Source organism: Terrapene carolina, unplaced genomic scaffold (genome assembly GCF_002925995.2).
Source record: "Terrapene carolina triunguis isolate 2854851 unplaced genomic scaffold, T_m_triunguis-2.0 Scaffold210, whole genome shotgun sequence".
Lineage (NCBI taxonomy): Eukaryota > Metazoa > Chordata > Testudines > Emydidae > Terrapene > Terrapene triunguis.
Window position 1 is genome coordinate 51620050 of NW_020664561.1, and position 20359 is coordinate 51640408.

Here is a 20359-nt window from a genome sequence, read left to right on the forward strand (position 1 = left end):
TCAGCATAGGCTTCACTGTAAGCCAAATTTTAAAAGACATTTCTGCCTCTTGGGTCTTTTGCTTCCTTGGTCAGGGTAAAATGCTTCAATAGCCCAGGAATAAAATTGCTATGCTATTTATGAGCAAAATATTACTACTGTTTAAAGTAAATATTTTATCTGAAGGAAAGGAACATGCAGAGCAGCTACATGTGGTGGGAATACACAACCATTTAGTACATACATAAAAAAACAATGTAGCTAAGAAAATATTCCATAAGACATGGTGGAATATACCACTCTAAGGTCTGACTGGGGAAGCCAGGGTTGCTGTAAATCAAGGTGGGAGGAGAGATATCTACCCCCACGTTGCAAAACACAGGATGTTTTAAGCTGTAGGCCAAATTTCAAAGATGTGCTGCCAGTCGGTTTCTAACGGAAGGAGGTAACTGAGGCCATATTTACACTAGTGATGCAGCTGTGCTGCTGTAAGATCGCTCGTGTATCCACTCTATACTGATGGGAGAGAGCTCTCCCGTTGACATAATTAAACCACCTCCTATGAGCGGTGATAGCTACATCTCTTCTGCCAACATAGCACTGTCCACATCGGTGCTTCTGTCAGTGTAATTTATCTTGCTCATGGGGGTGTTTTTTCACACTCCTGAGCAACATAAGTTGTACCGACGAAAGTGCTAGTGTAGACATAGCCTGAGTCATGAATGGGAGACTGATCAAAGCTACCTAAGGACAAACCTGCTCTTCCTATCACAATTACTTTCTGTTCCACCTGGTCCACCTATCCATATGCCTTCAGATGCAGAAGCATTAAAAATATTAGATTAGGAATGAGTAGCCTTCTCCACTCTTCTTCCTTAACCAAAGTTTGTTAATCTGGATCCTGGCTTTCTCTCCTCTCCAAATATATTTAGAAAACTCTTGATGGAAGCCAGAAGATTCCTTTGTAGAAGTATTTCCCGGGATGGGGTGAAATAAATAAAGTTGTCTGGGAACTACTTCCATCTAGTTCAGTTTAATCCACAGAATCAGTAGGAAAAACCATTTCTCTAAATCTCTTTATCTGTAAGTGATCAGGGAATAACTGGGCCTTAACATACCCGAGATCTGAGAAATTATCTGGATTCCTAGGTACTGAAAACTTTTCAGGAGTGTCTGAAATGGAGAACAGAACATAAGGGAGTTTGGGGACAATAAAATCAGTAACCACTCAGTTATTTTAATATTTTTCATAGACATAGCTGGCTCCAGAAATTTGCGAGCTCTCACAATAACGTATGCAGGTGAGTATTCCCACTGAATTCAAATGAACCTCTAAAATGCATACAACCACTCTTGCAGCCTTCACGTGATCTAGGCCCAGAAGGGTATGCATGCAGATGAGGGTGTATGGATTTAGCCTCAGTCTTGCAAACACTTAAGCACATGTTCAGCTTTACACATTGACTATTTCTATTGACAAAGTTATGCAGGATTTTAAGTCTTTACAGGTTTGGGATTTTACAGTACACCAGGTTAGACATATTTTTATTATTATATTACCACCATCATTAATAGAGCATAGGCTCCTCTGACCTGTATTTGTCTGAATTTGAGGTTCCTGAGGTATAGATTGGATTATGTTAAAGATGTTCTAGAATTGAATAGTCCCATCACGTACATAGGATTCTCAATTGGATTTTGAACAAAGATGTTATGCTGTGTGTGAGAAAAATACATACTGGTATATGTCCAGGGCCGGCTCCAGGGTTTTGGCCGCCCCAAGCAGCCAAACAAACAAACAAACAAAAAGCCGCGATCGCGATCTGCGGCGGCAATTTGGCAGGAGGTTCTTCGCTCCGAGCAGGAGTGAGGGACCGTCCGCCGAATTGCCGCCGAACAGCTGGATGTGCCGCCCCTCTCCGAAGTGGCCGCCCCAAGCACCTGCTTGGTAAGCTGGTGCCTGGAGCCGGCCCTGTATATGTCTGGGGTATTGAACTGCCTTAGTGCACTCACTCTTGCCATTTAAAAAAAATTATTCAGCATTTGTACATGGAAAGGAGAGTTTAAAAATTAATCCTCCATTATCGGATCTCAGTATTTAAAATTATTTTTTCTTATATCCTGCTTTAAATCTTAACTATATCAGCAGCTGATTTTTTATAAAAAAGCCAACCTATGGATTATGATCACTCGAAAGAACCACTAAACCATTAAGATTTTATCTATAAATGCAATCATGTCAAATTAGTGAAGAAATCTACCTTTACATATCAAGATAAATATCTGCTAAAACCTTTACTTTCATTAAAATGTTGGTTTTGGTTAATGAGATATCACTACAGTCAGATACACACTTGATAGGAAGCCAAGTAAGGTGTGTTCAAATATACTCCCTGTAGAGAAGTTGGCTAATGTCTGATTTGATTAATATATTGCATGTGTGTAGACTGAATTTCACACAAGTCAACCCTGTAAGAGCCTTTGTGATCAATTAAACTTTGTAAGTTAAATAAATCTGCTTCTGAACTCAAACCACAGGGTTACCCCCCCCTCCACACACACACTCTCCTCCCTTTCTCTTGTCATGAGCAACAATTACTCACACTGGAGTGCTCAATATCATGAGTAGGCCCACTGAGTGGGTGTGGACGGACTGGTCCATTAGAAAGAGGACAACACCACAAATTACTCCAGGTTCTACCCCTGGCTCTGCCTCTGTGACCAAATTAATTAATCCTTTCCGTGCTGTGCCTTAGTTTCTGCATCTATAAGAGGGTGTGAAGAGAATGCAGAAAGACAGAAAAGGAGATGGCAGAGAGATAACTAAGGAAGACACCCAGTCTTCATGGCCTTGGCTATGGTTTCAATTAATGAAAGGGGAGAGCAAGGGACCAATCAGTTCTCCTCCTCCTGGCTAGCTGGCCAATGGGGGGGAGGGCATCACTGTGCCCCTCTAGCACATGCTCTCCCCCCCCCTCTTCTATTGTGCACTCTGGTATGCAAAAATGCAGCAAAACTCATCTATAGCAAAGTTAATCTTTAAAAAGTAAGTTGTTTCACAACAAAAGGCTCTACTTTCCATGTACATACTTGGGCACAGGAAGGGGTGAGGTTAGGCCTGCTAACCTTGATCATGTCCCTTTAAACATTCTGAAAGAGAAAAGCATACAAGTCCCATATAATCCTCTACTGGATGTGAACAGACCTGAGCTGAAGAGCTATTTCGAACCACAGCATTTCTCCGCAAACTGTCAAAGTTACAGTAGGTCCCCTTTTCCTAGGGTTACCATATTTCCACAAGCAAAAAAGAGGACACGGGGAGGAGCCCCGCCCCCATCCACTCCCTCCCACTTCCCACCCCCTGATTGCCCCCCTCAGAACCTCCTGATTGCCCCCCCTGATTGCCCCCCTCAGAACCCCCTGATTGCCCCCCCCCGCTCCTTGTCCCCTGACTGCCCCCTCCTGGGACCCCACCCCCTATCTAAGCCGCCCTGCTTCTTGTCCCCTGACTGCCCCCTCCTGAGAACCTCCTACGACCCTACCTGTCCCCTGACTGCCCCGACCCTTATCCACACCCCCACCCCATATTCACACCCCCGCCCCCAGACAGACCCCCAGTGACTCCCATGCCCTATCCAACTGCTCCACAGCCCCTGACAGGACCCCCAGAACTCCTGACCCATCCAACCCCCTCTGCTACCTGCCTGCCTCGACCCCCTCCACACCCCTGCCCCCCTGACAGCCCCCCCAGAACCCCAGACCCATCTAACTCCCCCTGCTCCTTGTCCCTGACTGTCCCAACCCCCCTCCACACCCCTGCCCCCCTGATAGCCCCCCCCAAACTCCCGACCCATCCAACCCCCCCTCCCTGTCCCCTGATCAGGGCCGGCTTTAAAGGAATTGGGCTGCACTCCGGCCGGAGCTCCGGCCGGGGTTGCGTGGCTTGGGGCCGGGCCGGAGGTGCTCGGCTGGGGCTGGGCTGGCGTGCTCGGCCGGAACCAGGGCCGGCGCTGCTGGGGTCCGAGCCGGGCCAGGCCCGGCCCGGGCTGGCACTGCTGGGGCCCGAGTCAGGCCGGGCCGGGGGTGCTCGGCCGGTGCCGGGCTGGCGCGCTCGGCCGGAGCCACTGTGGCCGCCAGGTGCCGCTCGGCCCGGGCCGCGCTTCCCTGGAGCTCTCCTCCTCGCGCCCCCCCCGCCCCAGCTTACCTGCTGCTGCCTCCCGCTTGCCCCTGCTTCTTTTCAGACTTCCCGCGAAGATCTGATTCGTGGGAAGCAGGGGAGGGGGAGGAGCAGGTGGGCGGAGCGTTCAGGGGAGGGGAGGAGGGGGAAAACAGCTGCGGGGCCGGACAGCATGGTAAGGCTGCAGGGGATGGGGGGAGCCGGGAAGGGGCTTTGGCTGCCCAGCGGCGCTTGGCCACCGCTTTTCTGTCTATAAATAGCCGACCGGGGGGAAATCCCGGACACTTTTAGATTTTTTAAAATGCCCCCCCGGACGGCTATTTATAGACCGAAAAGCCGGACATGTCCGGGGAAATCCGGACATATGGTAGCCCTACCTTTTCCCATCTGGTTCCTATGCTGTTGTTGAACTAAGCGCAAATGCTTGTTTAGCCAAAGTCCTGCACAAGCAAGTCTTGACAGATATGCTTTACTAGCCCTACTGAATAGCTGGCAACTATTGTCCTCAAAGAGTATCACTGCCTTAGGATCGATACCTCCATCCAGCAAATGTCTTTAAAAAAGAAGAGTTTAAGTTAATAGGATTCAAGAACCACTCAAGCCATTCGTATAAGTTTGGCCAGACAGGAAAAGAGATGATGTGACAGTGGTGTCTGGAAGCTTTCAAATGGTTAATTTTGCTCAAAATGCTAAGATTTAAAATGTTTAACATATCTATCTACTACTTATCTGCTGTGTAGGTGTGGGGTATATCAATAACTAACTTTACATAGGGAAACCTTTCAATAGATACGTATGTTTCCAGCTCTGTGGATTTATAATATAAATATAATCAAGAGAACACACTTAAAACCAGGAGCACAACAAGATGTTCTAATTTAGTGCAGTACGGCTAATTGTTACAAACTTCCATTTACACCACATCAGATTAAATCTATCAGAGCATCTTATCAGTGCCACTGGACCTGTCATGATTATGTATACAATAAGCAACCTTTCTACCTATGAACCTTTACAATCAACCATCACTAATGCCTAAAGCTACTGTTTTGGGTGACGGATGAATTGTAGTGTTTGTTTATGATGATGCATCACAAAATTGTCTGTCCTGGGGACTATGCACAGGAAACCAACGTGCTGAACGCACTTAACACCCCAGCCTAATTGCTTACAGGTCTGCTTTCTCATTCTTTATGACTTCCATGGAGTTACACTGGAGAAGAATTTGGCCCCAAGATGGACTGTAAAGGCAGAATTTGGCCCACTGCACTTAATATGACCCCAGGAACACCTGTCCTGGAAGTTTTACCTGCTGGATGAGGCTTTGCAGCTAAAAAAAATCTGTTTTTTTTTTTTAAACCTGATTCCATAAAAGCTACTAGAGTCAGTCAGTTATTTAGCAATCGGAGAAAACCAATTGTAACTGCTGCACAATACTCATACACACAATACTCATAACTGTAAAAGTACCTTGATGTATTTCAGCAGATTTGTTTATGGCATGTACATATCATCATTTACTTTAGATATTTTTAGAAACGTGGCCTTTGGTTAAGGTCAAATGTAGTATCAGTTTAATACTGAACATATGTTCTGTCAGGGGCGCTAGATCACTCCCTGGGAGGAGGACGTACCTACCAATCATTTAACAGGTCTATTCTATCTGTAAGTACTCTACTCCTGTGATCCTAAATACTGAGCTAATACATGCTTTTCATCAGGGTTATTAATTACAGGTTATCATTATGGATTTATGTTATATGGATTTACGAGTCACAATCACTGTGGAACTTGGGCGCACTGCTTACATTTGGGGTCATTAACATTTCCACTTCAGAGCAAAATGCCCCATTCTCCGGCAGCCCACAGCTTTAAAGACAGGGAAAAGAGAAAAGAAATGTGCCAATTGTCCGAGTGCCTATGATTTCAGAGCTCACCAATGAGTCTTTGTAGACATGAACTGTGTGCACGTGTGTCTACAATCACACTTCAATACATTTCTGGCAGGCATGAATTTCTGAAACATGGACCCATCACTGACACTGCCCTGCCACCAGCTCCTGTGAGGTACACCTTTGGGACAAACCCTTTATTTAAAATAAGCAAAACATCCATCAGTCCATATTGGATATGGGCTGGAGTCAGTTTCAGAGAGGTGAAATTACTCCCATATAATTCACATCTAGTCTGAAACTGACATCAGCCCATACCCAATATGGACCGATGAGTGTTTTGCTTATTATTTTAAATAAAGGATTTGTTCCCCTCACCTACCACCACCCAGATGTGTGTCCTTTTTGGTTCCTGCTGCAGCCATTTGTCACTCTGCTGCCATAACATCTGAAAAGTCTCCATTTGCCCACCTGATAAAACCAGTGCACGCTTTGATACAATTAGCAGTGTTTGCAGAGGAGAGGTCCAGGACTGGAAAAGAAAGTATGCCTGCAGGCCATAGCTGAAGTGCATTGACAGAGGTGTGCTTTGCGCCTACTTGCACTGTCCCCGGCTCATGTCAGCACCACGGCACTAAATTTGCCCACAAAAAAATTTAAAAGAAATAAATCCTAGCCAATTATAGGGAAGATAAACAAGAAATCATTCCCCTCACCCCAAATGTAGAATACTGTAGCTCACTGAGTTTCAGTGCTTGAGGGACCACAGATGATTGAGGTGGACAGGGCTACAGCTGATCTACAATTAGACTCACTGCTAATTTGTGAAGAAAATTACAATAAATATTTTCAATGTTCAAATTCACTTTTTTTTCAGCATAATGATTATTTTTGTAGTGGAGGAAAAAAAACGTACCCATGTCAGCTCATGAATTAATGAATGGTCCTGAAACAATTACAGCTTAAATACACAGACGTCTCCCTAGTGTAAACACACTCTATTTTATACCATATCCTTTTGGTACAAGGCGTACATTTCAGCAGGACTTATTGCCTGCTTATGACAAAGCAGTATATGTTGCACATTTGATGGCCTCAACCTCTCACCTAGGATTTTACATTGGTTGACATTGATTCATGTACAAACAGCCAAATTTATAAAGAGGTTTGAAATACAAGGATATACTGTAAGCATATGCTAAGAAAGCACAATTTATATAAAAATGGGGGAATGTAAATATTTAACTGATGCCAGAGGTGGGTGCTTTGGCCAAGTTGGAACTGAGCTACATTGATCATGCAAGAGGAACTAAAACTGCAGAATCACTAGTATTAGAAAAGACTCACACATTTTAAAGAGTGAATCTAAAAAATGTTCCGCTGCTCTCTAGGGGTCTGATTTTTGCAATTCCCATTGATGATGTGTGTGAGTAAGGGTTCCAGATTTGGACCTTGATTTGGAGCTCAGCTGGGCCTATAGGACACAGCTCTGAGTTGGGGATGCCAGTGGAAACACTGGAAGGCACTCTTCCCAGAATGCCTCCTATACTTCCTGATTAGGCAGACAGCATGCTCGCTACTACTCTCTGTGTAGCTACTTAGAAGGCTCCAGAACCACAGGATTTGGGCACCTTCACAGGATGTCGTTCACTTCTCTGCAAGTGGTCAGCCTACTCCACTGGCTGGTGTGTATGTGTGTGTGTGTGTGTGTAATTATGCAACCCCTTCCCTGGCCCTCTCCAGCATGCCAGGTGTTCCTAGTGGAATCGGGAGGGAATGGTCCCTGCACTCTCCTGAATGCAGGGGTTATATTTGTGTTTGGCCCTGTGTCTTCCCCTGTGCAGCGACCTGACGTAATTTAGCCCACAAGTGCAAATGGAAACTGGAGGGATTGCCTGGCTCGGGCAATTAGTAACAGAAGAGCCTTTTCATCTCTAAACTGCCAGGTTCAATCTAGTCCAGACACACAGTGACTAAACATTACCATCTGACGGCTGTTTGGTGGCCGCAGAGAGAACTTTAGTGATCTCAGTGCAGTGCCTATTATGTCCAAATTAAAAAACACACCAGAACAATCTGCACCTGTTGGCAGCCTCAGGAGAGACCAAGGATGGAATTAGGCCATGGAGACTGCATTCCCTTTCACCGCCAGAGGGATTGCCTTCAGGTCAGATTTGACACACATTGGTGGGGCAGCATAGAGACGACTGAATGACAGCTGTCCCTATCCTGAATCACAATCAATCCGCACAAAAGCTTTAAACTGTACAAACAAACCCCAGAAACATTCACTTAAATGTCTCTTCAGGAACAGCAATGGAGAGAAACTGATTTAACCACAATGAAATCTTGTATGCTTCAGAGGTGGGCCCACATGGATTCAGAACACCTCCAAACTTTAGGAAAGATCAGATGCAAATGTTGTAGTCTGAGTCTAGCTGAAGTTTGTTTGCATATTTGCAAGCAACATTCTGGCATGTTCAAACATGCTCAGCATTGGCCTAACTCCGCTCCCATAGTAAATTTCCATTGATCTCAATAAGAAGAGTTAGGCCAACAATGAGTGATTTTAAAAATCTCACCCTTTGTCACGTAGTCAAGTACTGCAGGCCTTGTGCTGTGACTTTACTGATGGGAGTCAACCCCAGACCCATCAAGATTGCAGAGAATGAACAGATTAGAAACTGCTGATTCTTGAAACAGCTGCATTCCATGCACATTTTACAGTGCACGGCAAAGGTCCAAAGGAAACAATCAATGTGAAAACACACTCATGTTATTTCTGAATTATAAACCTAATACTAATCAAGCCTCTCAATCAGACCCAGGGGTAAGCTTCTTTAGTTTGTATATGGCACTATAAAGTCCATGTCACACAAACAGACCTTAACACTGATGGCTTATGCATGAGGAATCAACATGAGCAGAGAAAAGCAGACAGTTGGCTTGTACAATCTTTATTGCTTTTGCAGCCACTGAAGTCTAATGGAAGGATAAACCACTGATGTTCTTTTATTATTTCAACAAAACAGCAGCTACATATTTGATTTAATGCTATTACAAATATACAGAGATTATATTTCAAGCTGTGGCAACTGCCACGCTTTAGAGAACTGGTTAGGCAAGAGGTGAATGTAGGCTTTATTGGGAAGGAAGGATGATTCAAATCAAGCTGATCAAAGTGTATTTCCATTGGGCCAACTGGTTACCTAGAGGCAGCTCACTGCACTGCCTAACGAAAAAATAGGTTTTGATTACTGTTCCTAATTTATTGTTCCCTGGTCCAAAACGCTGCATAGGTACCAGACGCAGCAGCTGATGGTGACGGTGGGGCAAATTTTGCCCAGGTGTAAGCAAGTTCTACAGAGTACATATGAATTGTGTTCACTTATTTTAGGGCTGAAATTGACCCCCAGTCTCACTTCACCATCAGTTAAGGAGCAACATGAATAGGCTCCAATTGGATTTCCTCTTTGACTGAAAAAGATTATAACCAAAAAGTGAGATTCTGCAGATTTAAGTTACATCTACAATACGGCACCACAGCAGTACAACTATGGTGCTGTAGCTATGCTGCTGTGGACACTTCTTATTGTGACAAAAGAGGTGTTTCCATTGCTGGAGGTACTCCACCTCCCTGAGAAATGATAGGTAGGTCGACGGACGCATTCTTCTGTCAACCTAGCTATGTCTATACCAGGGGTTAGATCGGCAAAGCTACAGCACTGGGTGTATGTGAATTTCCTCCCCTCCCCGCTGACAGCTGTAGCTATATTGAGCTAGCTTTTAAGTGTAGACCAAGTCTTATTAACTATCTGTTTTACAGGAGCAACCAGAAATGTGCTATGTACTGTACAGAAATATAGGAAGCCACGGCCTTTGTCCTGAAGAACTTACAGAAGGTTGGAGAGAGGACTACAACATGCACGTAAAATGACCGTGGTGATGCGTGGTAGGTGTCTTATTAGTTCCTTGTCTATATAAACTATGCCCTGCATGCCTCTCCTCCTACCCATTACTAGCTATTGACCCATCCCTCTCTTTCAAACCCAAATTACTTTTACTGTTTCTTTTCTTAAACCCACTACAATTCTGGCTCAACTATAATACCTTCACCCATAAGCCCCATTCCTCTCTATGTCTTCCCCATACCTCCATGCTGAGCATCCTTCTGCACAAGTTTCCATTCTGTCTAGAGAGGAGAATGTCAAGAGAATCACTGTGGATGCAACAGGGGTTTCTGGGACTGTGAGACAGACTAACTGTGCATATGTACAGTTTCTGGACCCGTTAGGGGGCTGGCTGCACATCTGGACTCTGGACTCATTTGATGTCTGAAGGATTCTGGGCATTGAGTGGGGGAGATCCAGATGATTCAATCAGAGATATGAAAAAGCTATGAGAGGAAGCTGCACTATTCATTAGAACTTGAGAGATTCTCTTCTAATTTTTGGTGACCCTGATGAAATGTCCTAACAAGTTTGGTTTTATTTAAAGGTTCGGAAGTAATCAATCTGGCCTTTTATTTTACAAGACTAGAAACTTTACATTATTTAATTACGTGGCTGTTCTAGGACTACAGTAACTCCTCACTTAACGTTGTAGTTATGGTCCTGAAAAATGCAACTTTAAGTGAAACGATGTTAAGTGAATCCAATTTCCCCATAAGAATGAATGTAAATGGGGGGGTTAGGTTCCAGGGAAAAAATTTTTTGCCAGACAAAAGGCATTATATACATTTTAAACAAGCAATTTAATACAGGTATAAGTTTTAAACAATTTTAAAGAAACAATTTAATACTACAATTATCACTGCTGAGTATGACGCTTGAGGTGGTGGAGTCAGAGAGTGGAAGAGGATGGATTGTCCGGCTGCTCCTCTTGCTGTTCTTGCAAGCACAAGCACTGACTTTGCCGGGGGCAGGGGGCTCAACCCTTGGCCCATCCACCCTACCCCTTCCCCCAAGCCCTCACCCTTGACCCACCTCTTCTCCCCCCCTTCCCCTTTTACTTCGCACACTGCGTCCTCGCTCCTCCCCCCTCCCTTCTGAACGCCGCAGGCCAGCTGATTGCTGCGGGCAGGAGGCAGGAGAGGGAGGGGCGAGGTGCGCCCAGTCCTCGCTCCTCCCCCCTCCCTCCTGCCTGAGCAATCAGCTGGCTTGCAGCGTTTAGGAGGCAGGAGGGAGGAGCGAGGACTTGGCGCACAGGCCCCCCCCTGCCCGGGGCAATCAGCTGGTATGCGGTGTTCAGGAGGCAGGGGAGGGAGGGGGAGCCTGCACGCCGTGTCCTCGCTCCTCCCCGCTCCCTCCTGAATGCCGCAAGCCAGCTGATTGCCGTGGGCAGGAGGCTGGGGGAAGAAGGGGAAGGCGCTGATCTGCGGGGTCTGCTGGTGGGCGGGAGGAGCTGTGGGGAGGAGGGAGGGCAGGGAGGCTGCCAGCTGTGGAGAAAGCAGGCAGCCAAACAACGTAATAGTGGAGCATTGCACAACTTTAAATGAGCATGTTCCCTAACTGATCAGCAACGTAACAACGTTAACCGGGATGACTAAGTGAGGAGTTACTGTATTTGAGCTTTGTCCAGGGCATTACCTGGAAAATCCAGCACAGGTTAATGACTTTGGAAGCCATCTCAGGTTTGTAGATTTCTTTAAATCCTTCTAAAAATATAAAATTGCCAAGTTGTGTATTTTCTTACTAAAATAATGTCCCAAACATAACCGTCTTTGGCTGAGGCTGCATGTACTGCTGTTGGTAATGGTGTTGTATACAGGGTTTCGGATAACAGACTGTGACATTATCTAAACAGCTTCTAAAAATATATATGTGTAAGATACAGAAAGGGGGGGGTATAGAAGACAGAGAGGGGATTTCCTTGTGGGTTACCTGACTTGATAATGATGTTATGTTTGGTGGTCTCAGTCCGAATGGCTACATCACAGAAATCACAAGTAACAGACATTAATAACTGTGTCAGCAACTGAACTAGGGAGGTCACGGACTCAATAGAAGGGCTGGAATTCTCTCTCACGCTGTGAGCCACCTTTCCATGTCAGATTTGGCAGACTGGCAGGTCAGGGCAGAGATGCTTGTATTCCTGATGTCTGGGCTGTAAGTGTTCTGTGGATGGTGGATTTCAGCTCCCAGGACCGTCAGTCCAGCTCTTCTCACCAATACTACATTCCCTCAGATATGCACAAGAAAAATTATCTGTATTTTATACTCAAGCACGTTACAAAGGAAGAGCCAGATCCAGCAGGAACTCCACATGTGAAACCACCCCAAGCTTCAACAGGAGTTACGCATATACAAAGTTCGTAGGACCAGATCCCCCAAGAGCAGTGTATTGGCTTTTCTAGAGGGAAGCAATCAGAATACTCCTACTAACCATGGGCAATGAAGTGAGTATGGAAACGAACTATTTTTCCTCCAAAAATGTATAAATTGTAAATATCAATCACGTGGAAGTGTCTTTTTCACCGCAGTTCTCAGTGAATTGGATCTTCTTTAAAATTTCTGGCTTGGGATGCTGAAGGCAGGAATTCTGGAGCGATGTGGGTCCCTCAAAACCACAAAGCAGAGTGTAGCCCATGATCTTGGTTTCCTTGCATTACTGGCTTTTAAACTTTGTAACCATAGGATTTTATATATTTTTAAAAATATATATATATATATATATTTTTTTTTTTAACTGAGACTGATTTGGGGTAATGTAACCCCTTTGAGTTTTGCTGGGTGCATGCACATACAGCAATGTACCACAGATTGTGTATCACCATATATATATATATATATATATATATCCCGTGCATCTCATCTCTGACCAAGGATTATTTCTGCTGCAGGTGGGCACATGATAACATACTATTTCCCCATTTTTTAACTTCTTGGAGAAGCATTTCTCATGGAGACTGGAATGATTTCATTGTGTGTCTGGCCTTTTATTTTAACACATTAATACATCTATCTATTTAACTGCACACAGCCTATTAGCAATCAGAACACATGTAATGACAAATCTACACGATGAGGTTATGAGTAAAGCGTATATGGGTTGGGGGAGAATTTCAAAGGTATTAAGGGGAGCAGGATGCCCAAATCCCACTGACTTTCAGTGAGTTAGGTGTATAACTGCTCCCTAATTCCCTTACACCCTGATCAGCTCTGGACCTCAAGGAGTCTCAATGGACACAGATCTGGAGTAGTTAAAGGGCGTGGCCACTATAGGTTAATAGGCACCAACACACCAAATTACTCAAACCATCCTTATTCAGCAAAGCACTTAAGATCCATTACATTTTGGGAATAGAACCCTGGAATCCTCACTCCCGGTCAGATGATCTAACTACCGGGGTGGCCAAACTTACTGACTGTCCGAGCCACATACAATAATCTTCAGAAGTTTGAGAGCCGGGCATGCCTGCTGGGGCTCGGGGCTTCAGCCACACAGGAGGTGCCTGGCAGGGCTGAAGCCCCAAGCCCAGTCAGTCATGTCCCACGGGACTGAAGCCCCACAACAGGGCAGAAGCCCCGAGCTCCCACCCCTCCCCCAGTCTGGTAGGTGGAGAATAGGGGGAGGGAAGTGGGGGGCTCCATGAGCTGCACTTTAACTGTAAAAGAGCCACATGCAGCTCATGAGCCGCGGTTTGGCCACCCCTGTACTACAGAAAGGCATTTTAATTATATAACCTGATCACTTCTTTTACTAATAACCATTTTACTGCTGGTCCTTCCCCATCCAGCCCTTTTGTGCTGCTGTGGCCTAAAAGTCCATCGAAACCAATAAACTATTGGAACATACCTGCCAAATTCTGCTATGCATCAGGTAGTTCTGCCTAGATCGGTCAGCAGGAGGAAAAGATTTAAATGACATTCTTAACCTCACGTTTCACCAACCTGAAGTATCGAATGTCAAAGTAAGCGAAAAAAAATTTTTCTTCCTTTAATGAGAAGAATCTTTATATAAACTCCCTTCAATATTTAAGTAATGATTCAATAAATTTGTATCGCTGCAGTCTTCCATCTCCAGTCATACCATCCACCTGACTTACTTGACAGAATCAATCGGCGATAAATATACTTCCTCTCCTTGAAACTGGGCCCTCACTTGTTATTCTGAATCCTTACTCAGGGAAAGTTGTCACTCTGCTCAGTGGGAAATCTGCCTATGCAAGAATGAAGTAAAAGCTGCATAAGGCCTTCAGGATTGGTTTACTGAACACCATAGTAACTGGCACTGTGCAGAACAAACGAAGAAGACGTGGTTCCTGCCCCAAATTGACAAACATTATGTGGCAGACACAGGGCACTTGGTAGTGCAGGTTGGCCTGTTTGTGTAAGTAAATAAATAAAACAAACTTCTATGCATGAGGAATTAGCAAGGAAAGATTTCATGGAATAAGCACCTGATGCATTGGACAGGGAAGAAGTTCCAGGCGGTAGGGGTGTAAGCGTGTAATTTACAAACCAGTGTTTAGATTGGAGGCAGTCACTGAGAGAAGCAGTAGATTCCCACACAGAGTAGTTAAACAGTCAAGATTGCTCTGTACTCTTAGGTAAGAGATTATGATGTGTATAAAAAGCCACTTTTGATTCCTGAGTGGGAGAGGAAGGTGCCTACAGTAACATAGTCTGTGTTTGTTTAAACCAAATCCCATCTTCTGATCTCAGCAAACACAGAGAAGAACAAGCTTGTTGAAAGATTAAATAGCAGTAAATGTCTATATGTTCCCCTGCCCATATCACTCCCTCACCAATAAACAGATTATCTAAAGTTAATGAGATGACCTGCAAGGAAAACAAGAGCTGAAACTTTGCATAATTGTAAATGCTCAAAGACTTGGCTCCTGAGATTATCTTTTTAAAAAGTGTAAGAGGAAATTTATCTTTAAGAGCTGGGATTTTCATAATGCACTAACTGTTGTTTTAATTCTGCTCTCATTGAAGTCAATGGTAAAACTCCGGCGCAGGGCACGGCGCTCGGGGGGGGCGGGCTCCGGCGGCGCGGCGCTCGGCGGGGGGGGGGGCTCGGGGGGCGGCGCTTTTTTTTGCTGCTTGGGGCAGCAAAAAAGTTAGAGCCGGCCCTGCCCACCACAAATACCAACTGGCTAATATTACAGTTGTCAGCTGAGATAACCTTGCTCTCTGTCCCATAGGTGAGCTTTTCATGAATAGGGGACAGGTGGGCCTGGATCCAGGCCATCTCTGGACCTCACAATCCATCAGAGTCCATTATGGCATGCTACAAGATGCGTCCGTTTAACCTTGGTTTTAATGAATAAGCATTGAGTGGCAGCAGTCTGGGGATATTGATTGCCCATCTGTAATGTTTATTTGAATGGTTTGTATTTGCGTGTGCTATACACATTATAACAGGGATCAGGAACCTTTGGCACGCGGCCCGCCAGGGTAAGCCACCTAGCGGACCGGGGCGGTTTGTTTACCTGCTGTGTCCGCAGGTTTGGACGATTGCGTTTCCCACTGGCCGGGGTTTGCCGCTCCAGGCCAATGGGGGCCGCAGGAAGCGGCAGCCAGCACATCCCTCGGCCCGCACTGCTTCCTGCAGCCCCCATTGGTGTGAAGCGGTAAACCGCGGCCAGTGGGAGCCGTGATCGGCCGAACTTGTGGACGCGGCAGGTAAACAAACCGCCCTGGCCCGCTAGGGGAATTACCCTGGCAGGCCGCGTGCCAAAGGTTGCCTATCCCTGCATTATAACAATCTATGAATGAGAAAAAAATCTGCCTTGAAGACATTAGGGATCCACTGCTGGAGTTTGTAGGTCTTAAAGGAACAGTATATGCTCAGACTCCTGACGTAAAATACTCTGAATATTGTAACATGGGGATCTATGGAGTTCAAGGAGTTATTTGGTCCTCTGAAGAGGGCACTGCAGACTTTTTTAAAATCACCGTTAGTGAAATTCAATTGTTATTCTTTGGTCCTCACCTTCTGTAAGCTTTGCTGACCCCACTGAAAGAAGCATCTTGTGCTTCATTCGAGGCTGAACTATATTTTTAGAAATCAAAAGTAGAAGCTAATGCAGTGACGATAAGTGAGGGAATTAGCATTACAAGCCAACCTGGCTAATGCTCTGGGAGGAAGGCTTTGTGAAATCCGATGCCATGATGTCTGCCTTGGAATTCTGATAAACTCCAGGACCCTGCAGATTACATGCTCTTACAGCAACTCAAATGTGCGGAACATTTTTACCTAACTCAGATGCTGGGGAGGAGAATTACGTAACTCTCAGAAATTTGCTTTGGCACAGAGCGAGGACACTGTGGCACCATTAGTGTGTACTCAGCAATTTCAGTATCCAAGGATCTTTCAGTGTTGCATAGTTGGAGATTTAACAAGAGAACTCTGCACAATTTCTGGATTGGTAGAAAGCAGACAAAAAACCCAAGACTGTTGTTTTAACTAGACTGTTGTTAGTTACAATTTCCAGTACCGTTCACGCTCCTTTGCCCCCATGCTGGCCACTGCACTGTAAATTACACAATGTGTTGCTATTAAAACACTAAGTCAGTGCCGTCAATTAACATGTATATACACCAACATATTCAAGTGTGGCTGCCTAAAAGTGGGAATCAATATCTATGAAATATGTCTGTCCAGAGTAGCGATACAAGCTGGAAAGAGGAGTGAAATGTGAGATCCATCGTTGTTTGGCAAAGTGATAGGAAAAATGGGATTAAGGTGCTATCTTCAAAAGTTAGGTATAGTCAGAACTCATAAAGCAAGCAATAAAGACTCATGCGCACCCCCACTTTAAATTACAAGCCATTCTAAGTAAAAACTAAACCCAGGGCTGAAGTGTATTAGCCTTCGCTATGTGGCATGGTGGTGGGAGCAGACATTTGGTGAGACAAGAAGGAAAGATGTCAGAAGTCCCCAGTGAAGCACCAAGGCTTTGTAAAGTAGCGCGGTTTAGTTCTGAAGGTCTGACTATAGCATGAAGGTCTTTGGTAGCGGGTAAGAGGAAAACAGATTGAGACCGAAGGGTAATCTAGTTATAAATGGTTCTGGATGATGCACTGACCCTATGGGAAGGACCCCATCACAGGCACAATGTGGAGATTTTGAAAGGCACAAAGGGCAGTTAGGCACTTAACTCACATTGACATTCAATGGTAAAGGACTAGGAAATAGTGAAAAAAATTAAGGGAATATAGTCACCCGCACAGGACAGAGAGAACTCTAGGGACTAGAGGAGAGGAAGCAGTTGGAGCTGCGGCACAAATAGCTTTTCCTTGATCCCTGGAACAAAAAGACAGATGTAGCTTTGGGAACAAAACCAAGGAGCATTAGAGAGAAATGCAAAGCCAAGAGGCATTCTAAGGGATCCAGCACTAAGACTCGCCCCCCCCGCCGCCCATGACCCATAACATTCACTCATTTAGTTTGTTATAAAAACATTATTTTCATTTCTTCAAAACTAGTTCTAAATGTTCTGAGAAACCCCACAATGTTTGCAGTCTTCTGTAACAGAAGGATAATTCTCACTAAAGGTGTTTCCTTGCACCTTTCTAATCTTAATATATTTGATTATTGCTTTGAATTTCACAAGCAAATGTTATAAAATGTGAACACTACAAAAAGAAAATATTAAATAGCTCATTACCAGTGAGATGAAAGGAACAGCCAGTTGACAGTTTGGTGGTGATATTTACATGTAATAGGCCAAATTCTGTTCTTTTTAAGGGGATTTAATCTTGTCTCTAAAACTGGGCAAGTGATTTTTCACAAGTAAAACATTGGTTTTGGGGGTACTGCATTTGTACATACAAATCAGGTAGTTGGACATCTAATACTAAATACCAAAGTGGCACGTATGAAGGCATCTTGTTTGTACAAACTTTTGATGGATGGAATATTGGACATACACAAAATAGAGCCTGCATTTTAGAAGCCATTTTTGAAAAAGTGACCGCATAATTACACTGTTTTGCTTGTGACTTCCATTCAAAAATGTTCTTCTCCATTTATATTATGGTAACTATGCACACCAACAGAACTATGTAGGTAATAACTAATACTTTTGTTAACCTACTGTTAGTAGGCAACACATCTGAAATATAGATAAGTTGTCTGATATTGTCATGTGAGTTGATTGGTCATTTGCTATATTTCTATATATCAATAAATTAAATCTGCTGCAGTGAGGAGGAAGAGTAAGTGTCAAAGTGGTAATTGAACATAAGGCTATCAGTCACCCTAACTAAAGAAAAGCAAAGTAGCAAAAGAAAAAAAGAGAGAAACAGTTTCAGGGTCAAGGAGATTACATGTTTCTCATGAAGTCAAAGCAGAGAAAAACCCATTTAGCTTGGGGGGAAATGGGGAGGTAGAGAGAAGAAAGCCTTGCAAGCCAGATCATGCATTTCTTTATTGCTGACTGTCTAATGTTTTGGCTTAGTAACTGTTGCTGAAAATCCTGTATAGACTGTATCAGGCATCAAATCCCCGTGCTAGCCATACTGAGACCTCTTGCTTCCTTTCTTCTTGGCCTTGTTTTTCCCAGTAAGGATGATTTACAGCTTTGCTTTGTAACACTGCTTTTTTGAGCAGTCAGCATTTTGACAACATTCATTTTCAAGCTTATTTGGGGGTAAAATTTTTGCAAGGCTGGGTTGGCAAAAGTTTAAACTACAAATCTTTAAACTGACTTCAACATTCAAAAGATTTACTGTGAATATAATGATCAGGGAGGAGGAGATTACTGGGAGCTGACGCCTTTTCTTTTTTTGGTCTAGAATCATTGGTCTGTTGTTTCTCACATCTGGATACAGTAGTAATCTATTCCTTAAACCTGAGCAATCAAATTACCTTACTTTTCAGTTGTCTAGGCTTGAATAAATATTATCCAGACAAGTTAAATGAAAATTATGCACACTGTTGTACAGTTAAATGTGCAGCCTGCCCTCCTCCCCAAGTAACCACCTGCCCTCCTCCCCAAGTTCCATATCCTCCTCACCCAGATGCCCAAGAACGCAGGAGGGAGGGGAGGGAGGCTCCGGGCACCCAGCCACTCCAGTCCAGAGGATGGCCCAAGCAAAAGAAGGCTGTCATTCAAACAGTTTTGATTTGTAGTGTGGCTACAATAAGCAATGTGGCCTTGTCCTTCCCTCCTCCCCCACCCCACCCGGGCTACCTTGTCAGTTATTTCACTTTTTTTTAATTAATAAAGAAAGAATGCATGGTTTCAAAACAATAGTGACTTTATTTCCTTTGCCAGCTGTGATCCAAGTGGGGAGGGTGGTTGGCTTACAGGGAATTAAAATCAACAAAGGGGGCAGGTTTGCATCAAGGAGAAACACACACAACTGTCACACGGTAGCCTGGCCAGTCATGAAACTGGTTTTCAAAGCCTCTCTGATGCGCAGCACACCTAGCTGTGCTCTTCTAATCGCCCTGGTGTCTGGCTGCTCAAAATTGACCACCAGGCGATTTGCCTCAACATCCCACCCCACCATAAACATCTCCCCCTTACTCTCACAGATATTATGGAGCACACAGCAAGCAGCAATAACAATGGGAATATTGGTTGCGCTGAGGTCTAACCTAGTCAGCAAACAGTGCCAGCGAGCTTTTAAACATCCAAACACACATTCTACCACCATTCTGCACTTGCTCAGTCTATAGTTGAACTGCTCCTTACTACTGTCCAGCCTGCCTGTGTATGGCTTCATAAGCCAGGGGAGCAATAGGTAGGCTGGGTCTCCTGGGATAACTATTGGCATTTAAACATCCCCAACAGTAATTTTCTGGTCTGGGAAGTAAGTTCCTTCTTACAGCTGTTCAAACAGCCCAGAGTTCCTAAAGATGCGAGCGTCATGCACCTTTCCCGGCCATCCCATGTTGATGTCGGTGAAACATCCCTTGTGATCCACCAGTGCTTGCAGCACCATTGAGAAGTACGCCTTGCGGTTTACGTACTGGTTAGCAAGCTAGTTTCACCATGGGAGGAAGCTAGTTTCACCATTTGGGAGCTAATGCTGCTCTCCCAAAGTTTTGTCATGAACACAAGTGGAAGAGGATCAGGCCATTAACGTAACTGTTAGACCTAGCTGACATTTGCTTAATTTTACAAGTTATCGATGAAAAAGAGGGGCATTTTGTGGCAAAAATGTACATGAAATATATTCCCATTTTTAGGCCAACTCCAGTAACTGTAAGTTGGTGGGGAGGTGGGGTGTGGAACAAAAGCAGATGTTTTATTTCCAATGAAACTCCTCAATAAAAACAAATAATAGAAGTCCAGCTACCAGAGGAAAGAGCTTGACTAGGTATGCCTATGACCCTAATTTTTGTAGGT

At 44.5% G+C, this 20359-nt stretch overlaps 1 protein-coding gene across 1 annotated transcript in view; it reads right to left on the bottom strand.

Moving 5' to 3' along the window:
- The window catches only part of LOC112115946 (inactive tyrosine-protein kinase transmembrane receptor ROR1), a 245421-nt gene that overhangs the window by 93655 nt on the left and 131407 nt on the right, over positions 1-20359 (bottom strand). The window lies entirely within an intron of this gene.